Source organism: Mugil cephalus, chromosome 23 (assembly GCF_022458985.1).
Source record: "Mugil cephalus isolate CIBA_MC_2020 chromosome 23, CIBA_Mcephalus_1.1, whole genome shotgun sequence".
Classification (NCBI taxonomy): Eukaryota; Metazoa; Chordata; class Actinopteri; order Mugiliformes; family Mugilidae; genus Mugil; species Mugil cephalus.
Window position 1 is genome coordinate 2,455,517 of NC_061792.1, and position 7,608 is coordinate 2,463,124.

Sequence of the window (7,608 nt, forward strand, 5' to 3'; positions counted from 1 at the left end):
CCAACACCACCTCAGCCATCAGTATCCACAACTGCCAAGGAGCTCATGAAATTGCCCCACAGACAATGTGCTTCTGCACAGCTTCTCAATTCTGTTGAGTGACTTCTGAGACTGGTTGATTAGGTCTCACCAGGTGCCTTCTGCCTGCTATCACATGGAAGTCCTTCAGCCAGGAGATGTGCCTGTGTAAACCTGCACATTCCAGGCAAAGCTGGACTGTGCATCACATGCTGCTCATATTTTGATGCCATACTTGGCAGGTTTGCTTGGCGCACATTGTCGGAATGGACAGCACCCATGAAACGCAACCAAGCACTCATCGACAGTCCCGTGGAGGCCTGGCTTGAATACCGTCAAAGCGTATGACATGGGACAAAACTTGGAATGTCTTCAGAGCCGCAGTGGCTGGAAATACTGCCCTTCCAGGCTTAGCGTTCCAATGGCTTGCTGTTGCTTCACCTTTTGATTTGTAAACTCCTGCCAAAATGAGCAAGGCCTCCAAGTCTGCTACATCCAACTGTCCCCATACACACACTTCTCCTCATCCCAGGTACAATATTTTCAATCAGTGGTGTAATGAAGAGCTCTTATGATGACTTGATGTCTTCAACATGGCCGATTGCATATCTGGTTCAATTGATAATATTGGCACTAATCTGTCAAGCCTTATTTATAGAGCACTTTTCATACATAATAGATGCAAACAAACACCCCTAACTCCCCAATACCCTCATTCATGGACACACCCACATGACACACAGTATACTACGTACTAGGGCTGCACCATTCTGGAAAAAAATGTGAATGATGTTTTCTCTTTCTTTTTTTTTTTTTTTTTTGCTTCGAATTGAGATCACGATTCTTTGGCACATTTTTTTTTTTTCAAAATTGTTTATTGCACTGATGAACTTTAATTAAACAAAACAACAACAAAAACAAAAAGCATTCAAATGGTCATTCAAGTACAGTATCAAACACTGAGATTTCCTTAGAATGTGGAGCATTTGTTTTTGGGCACGAGTTCGTTTTGGGTCTGTGGGTGACTCTTCTTTCTTCACCATCCATTTAACTCTCTTTACCGTTAACTTCTCTCTGCTTTTCTCCCTCACTGTTTCCACACACTCAACTGCAGACAGGCTTCCTCCACTGATGGAATCACGTGTTGTAAAGCCGCTTTACCATGAGTCGAGGGAGGACTCAGCAGCAGTGCTGCCTTTAGGGGCCCTTGAAAAAATCGGAAAGAAATGGGAGCATTTGTTTGTGATGCCGCTCATGAAATAAAATGCTTAAGAATCGTTGTGTTTCGAAATGAGATCACGTGTATGTGTTAATTGAGAACGCAATTTTTTAACGATTTATCATCCAGTCCTACTACACACATACATATTCCACAAGTATATCCCCAACCCAACCCTAAGATAAAACAGAGCATGGCCGAACACTGAGGGACCAAGTGAGGAAACACCATTCTTTGGGAACCTTCCACAGCGAGAGGTTCCACAGCCCACGGCTACAGGGGATGCTGCCACAGAGACCACCTGGACCAAGACAGGCAGGGGTGCACACCACAGCCAAAAATGCCCTGGAGCAGGATCCCCAACCATCCAGGCCAGGACAACCCCCAGGTCAGACTCCTGCAGGCAGGACAGACACGGCTCCCGGATTGGAGGGAACACACTGGAGCTAAAAACTAAGAAAGAACAGAGTAAAATATTAACAATACTAAAAGGAATGAACAAATAAATAATGAACAATATATATGAATATAAACAAAAAGAGTAAAAACAAAATAAAACTTTAAAGAGCAATTAAAAACAGTAAAGGCACCATTCATAAATAGAAAGTAACTAGACAGTAAAAAAAAACAAAAAAACAAGAGGAATAAAATAACAGAAACAGCATGAATGACTCAGTGACAGTTAAAAAGGTGAGTCTTAAACCTGCCCTTATAAACATGAATGGCCCACGCGTGTGGAACAGCATGGGCTGTAAAGTGAGGCTTCACCATAGGTTTTGGTTAAAAGACTGAGCTCAGGGTCAAGGTGTGAGGGCTGATATAATAAAAGCAGGTCAGTTTCTGTCAGTCCATATTACTACAGAGGCTAAAAGATGTCATTATAACTTAACACCACAACAGCTGATGTCACTGACTAGTTCTTCTCCCACTGTTGGACAAAACTGTCAGTCACTAATCAGTCACTTTTTTTGTGTTACATCCCAAACCCCTAGACGGGGCGTAACACCACGAGAGACTAGCAGCATGTGGCAAACATGGGCTCTACTATTAGCCCTGCAAAGTTAGAAACAAAGGAAAAAAATCATGCAGAAATCCATGTAGCCGGCTGTAAGTCAGACTCATTCCCGATGAGGGTCAGACTCCACCGAGGCTGCCCTTTGCACACCCTGGTGGTGGAGGATGTCAAGTTCAGTGATCGGAGGATCTCTTCTCTGCTTTTAGCAGATGATGTGGTCCTCTTGGCTTCATCGAACTACGACCTCCAGCTCTTGCTGGGGTGGTTCACAGCTGAATGTGACGCGGCTTATATGAAGATCATCACCTCCGAGGCCATGGTCCTCATTCGGGGGAGGAGTCGGGGAGGAGGTCCTGCTACATGTGGAGACTCAAACTGTCTTCTGCCCTTCAGCTGAAATGTAAAAAGAGATTATTAAAAGAAAAATATTGTATTCAGATCTATGAGCATATGCTTTATCTGTCTCATTGTTTTTTTTTTTTTACTTTCTAAATGTCTTAACCTATTTGACATTATTTTAGTTTTTCTTAAGAAAATATATTAATAAACTTCATTCTGACAAATGAGACTCAGTCTGATTTTGCCTTCACAACAAATATGGTATTACCTCACTTTAGCTCTTCTTCTATTCTGGATCTCCGCAGAGTCACCTTCAAGGATGGCATAGATTTAATTCGGTTTCCAGTAATGTGAACCTTAGGAGGAGGAAATCATTTACATCGTTTCTGTAATCTGCAAGAAATCACAAATTAGAAACAGTTTTCTCATGCAACTTACTTCTCGTGCCTTCCGTGTCAAGAATTTCATTCCCTTGGCTGTCTGTCAGGGTAATCGGCTCGTCACTGCTTAAGGCAACCTTCAGCTTTGCTGTTATTCCTTAAAAAGTTGCATCAGCTTCCAAAAAGCGAACGAACACTATCCTGGAGGTACTGAGCTTGTCATTTACTATTTCTGCATCATGGATTGATCTGGGATGAAAAATATCTGACTTAAAAATCATCCTTATGAGTCTAAAATTATATCTTAGGCTTAGATTTTAGAAGCAGAGATAAGTGTTACATATTTGATCAACAACTAACCTTGGGAAGCTAGCTAACCAATGTGCTGTGAAAGGGCATCATCTTTGGCACCAGCACCACAAGAGTTTACCTGTTATCTATAAAAAGCAATTTTAAGGACAGCACCTGAAAAATCCTGCATATTTCGTCCACGGACATGTCATCATTTTTCATGGTCATTCGTTTTGCTCCAAAGAGAACAAAACTCTCCATACTTCAGAATATACAATGACAAACGCACGAATCTACTCTGCTTACAACTTCTGTATCATGCCATTTTTTTTTTTTTATTACCCCAATTTTTATTATCAAAACAAAAAACTAAAAGCAGTTTGCTTTCCTGTTCCTAACAGCGGTTTGGCACACGTTTGGAATTTCCTGCACGTTGCAGCTGATGGGTATCCTGCAATGCTCAGAAAAGAGCGGCAGAAGATTCTGACACAGAGCTGGAGAGGCTTTGGTTCCATCTATATATGAGGTGAGTTTTCATTCAGACTTCCACAGTGTATAAAAAATATTATATATTACATAGCAGACACTAACGGTAAATGTGTAATCACTTTCACTGTCTATACAACTGTGTTATATTGTGCTCGATGTTACAGGTTCAACTAATGGCCTCCAAATAAGGTCAGGATTAAAAAACTAAAAGAACTACAATATTTGTACTGGTCATTTTTGTACATATATATACACACAAATTTGCTGTTATAAAAATATTTTATGAAGATGATGTGCTAATTGTATAATTTTTTCCCCTCAGGGTGCTCCAAAATTTAAATCCAACTCCCTACCATGCTGAATATATGGGTCATAAACATCTTTTAGACCAAAATGAAAAGCTTGGGATCTTTGGTGTTACTCAAGATTTGAATGATGATGGCTACAGCAGGGCAATTGTTGGACATTAGACCATGGCAGTGTAAAACAACCTTGTGATTTATGACGATGGACAATAATGGATGTACCATTATTATTGTCTTAACTTTTCTGTCCTGCATTATCTTTTAAATACATACTCTTATTGAATTAGTTAAATTCAGTGCAGTCATGTAAACATTATTTTGTTCCAGATCTGCAGACGTGAACCATGGCATGTGGGACCGAGTTTTACCTGTGTCTTTACATGCAGGAGATGCTGTCAAGATACAGACACAACCTCAGCAGGCCACCATACCTCCACACCACATCAACAAGGATGAAGGCTGTGTAAAAGATAATATAAATAATTGGTGCACCATTACCACTCAGTGCCTGGCCTGGAAAAACAGCTACAAAAAAATCCTTCATCCTTTGTGCAAAAACCAACCTAAACAGTCAAAAAAAAACACTTGCTGCTTTGAACAGACCCCCTGCTCTTCCTTTTTAGCATGATTGCACCTAAATGTTGTTTTGAACGTGTGTTTATGAAGTTTATCTCATGAATCTTGCACACTTAATTAATTGATGCCGATCTAGACATGTACTGTATATACTGTACATAATCACCAATGTACATCCATTCAGTATTGATTAACACTGCACAATTTGCTTAGATCACAGCTTAACAGCTGACTTCTACTTTTTACTTTTCACGTTTTGTTTGGTGCTTTTATGTGTTCATACTCACTTCTACATACTTTTGCATAATCTCATCCATCCCTTGACTTGATTTGTTAGCCTTACTGTCCATGTTATTATTAGGTAGTTTTGCATCAGAAGTAATGGAAAATGGAGTCAAACTGCTTATTAATATTCTGATGATGATTCTGATTTTTCAATCAATAATGTATTTTTACATTTTCTGCTGTTTTATTTCCGTTTTACCTAAAAATATAATTTGAACTTTTGCTCAACAGAACCTTCGAGTGGAGAGGTTGTGGCCAGAGGTGAACAATCCTGTGAACTATCCACTGAAACGGGCGCTGGTGCACGTGCTGGTTGTGAACACGGAGGACAACCTCACTAGATTCTGCATTTCAAATCTGACTTCAAGTAAGCCTAATGGCCTAAAGTCTCAGAGGAGTTGCTGCCATGTGCTTCCGTTGTGTCAAACATGTATGAGCAAGACTTGAGATCCTCACTGACTTGGGAGTCTGCTTTTGGGGCCGATCCATTTTCATCTGATGAGGGCAGATGCCATGCAGAACAGAGAACTACCCTGACATTTCTCTTCTTTTTAATCATGTGGTAAACAACAACAATACTCCTTTCCAAGATGCTTTAATCTGCCTATTGAATGTGACTGCAAGATAAAAATTTTTAAAAAAGACTGTTTTAGTTATGCTTTCTCACAACCTGTGATGTTCTTGAGTAACTGAATGATCTGTTTTTTACATACTGAAAAACCTGGATGTAGTTATTGATTAATATGTTGTACAAAGCCGCCCTCTCCCTAAGTGTCAGTTGAATAATTTGGGATATAAATTTGCATTTCTTGGAACCATTTTTTTTTTTTTTTACTTTTCTAAGCTTTACAAAAGCTTTATATTTTTTATGTTGACTTTGAATTAGTTTGACGTTGAGCTTGAGACTCTGGCTGGAATGCAAAAAGGAACATAACTCAGTCCTTACTGTATAAAATTCCTAATCTTCAAGGAAAACAGTGAGAAAATATACGACATAAAATAGTGCAAATATGAGGTACTCAGGCTCTTACAACAGTAAACATTAAAGTAAACCCAACCAATTAAATATTAAAATCAAATTCAGTCCTGTGTCACCGTTTTTCCAGTTCGTATTTTTTGATCTGAGTCTAAAACTGAAATATGAAAAACCAGGCACTTTTTTGAAAAACAAAATAATCTGTCACCTTTTCATTTTTTGATTTTTGATTGACAACTGAAAATAGGGAGAACGAATGATACACAGATTAGTGCATGTTTTGGTCATTGGATGTTCCGTTCAGAAAAGAAAATCAAATTAAAATAAAAAAAAAAGAGTGGTCCTTTGATTTTGATTTTAAAATTTAAAAATTCAAATTGAGGCATTTTTCTTTATCTGGGTCGAGAAGGGATAAAAAAAAAAATTAAAAAACGGTCTATTTTTATTTTCTGTTTCTAAAAAGACAGAAAAATGCCTTGAATTTCAATTTGAATTTTTGAATTTTAAAATGAAAATCAAATAACCATTATTTGTTGTCTTTTAATATTCTTCCTTCAAAGGAAAATCCAATGACCAAAACATACACGGGCAACTCGGACGTTGAGATCCAGACGCTGACAAAGTGTGGAAACTTGTTTTCTTAATTTTGGTTGGTTGCTCAGGGTTTTCTCAGTATTTCTGCAAACGGTCACACCCATGTATGTTTGTCATGGCCTCACGCAGAGCAAAAAGATGGGGATTCTCAGCAGGTTCTCTTCATCATTCTTTGTGTCAGGAAATCTGGTACTGTCCTGGCTCTTTTTCCCCTGATTTCAGTGCAGGTTAATAACTTTCTTGACTCTTTTTCCAAAGCTGATAAAATTTTGTAATCGTCCTTGTCAATGGAACTTGTACTTGCCTTTGTGTAGGTCTGAAGAGCTGCACTTCCCTTTCACATTGCTTGTGGAATATACTGACTTAAGCCACAACAGTCTAGTGAGGCTTATCTTGTTTGTCGCATATTTTTTCTTATATGGTTTGGTGGGCACTGATGGACACACTACTCCTCCATTTTTTTTTTCCCAAAAGCTTGCCTTCTTGTCATTGAAAGCCATGCAAACACACACACACAGACACATCTTGACAAAATAAGCAAGCCACTGCTGCAAATGTTTACCATCTAATCTAGCGTGTAGTCATGTTTAATAATAAAAGTCATTGCATTATTATTCATAACTGTGTTATTCTATCACAACTGCCATGGGGGAGTAGGGAACAAATCATATTGTGTATTAGCTCATTAAGGAACACATCTTGCTTTTCATTAGGTATGATTGGGTCTAATAGGAGACAGCAGACTCTGCTGCGTCTCATGTCTCCCCGTGTTCTGGCTGCAGTTTCGTGACTGCATGAGTGACTCTCACACATCACCACTCGGTGAACGGGACTGAGTGACACAATGATAATGGTGGCACGCGAGGAGGACCAATCACGTCTCAAGAGAAACAGTTCCACGTCATTAGGCCTGAACTTAAGCTGATTAAATACAATAACTCCAGCATATGTCAGTTTTACACATAAAGCTCCAATTCATTCTCATGTCTTGAGTCAAGTCATATCTGGGGAGGAATTCAAGGATTATGCCTTCAGGTTATCGCACCTCGGGCCTAGAACCGGAGAGATTACAGTTCAACAATGCGCATAATGAAACTATAAATTATGATTTGTGTATGTTG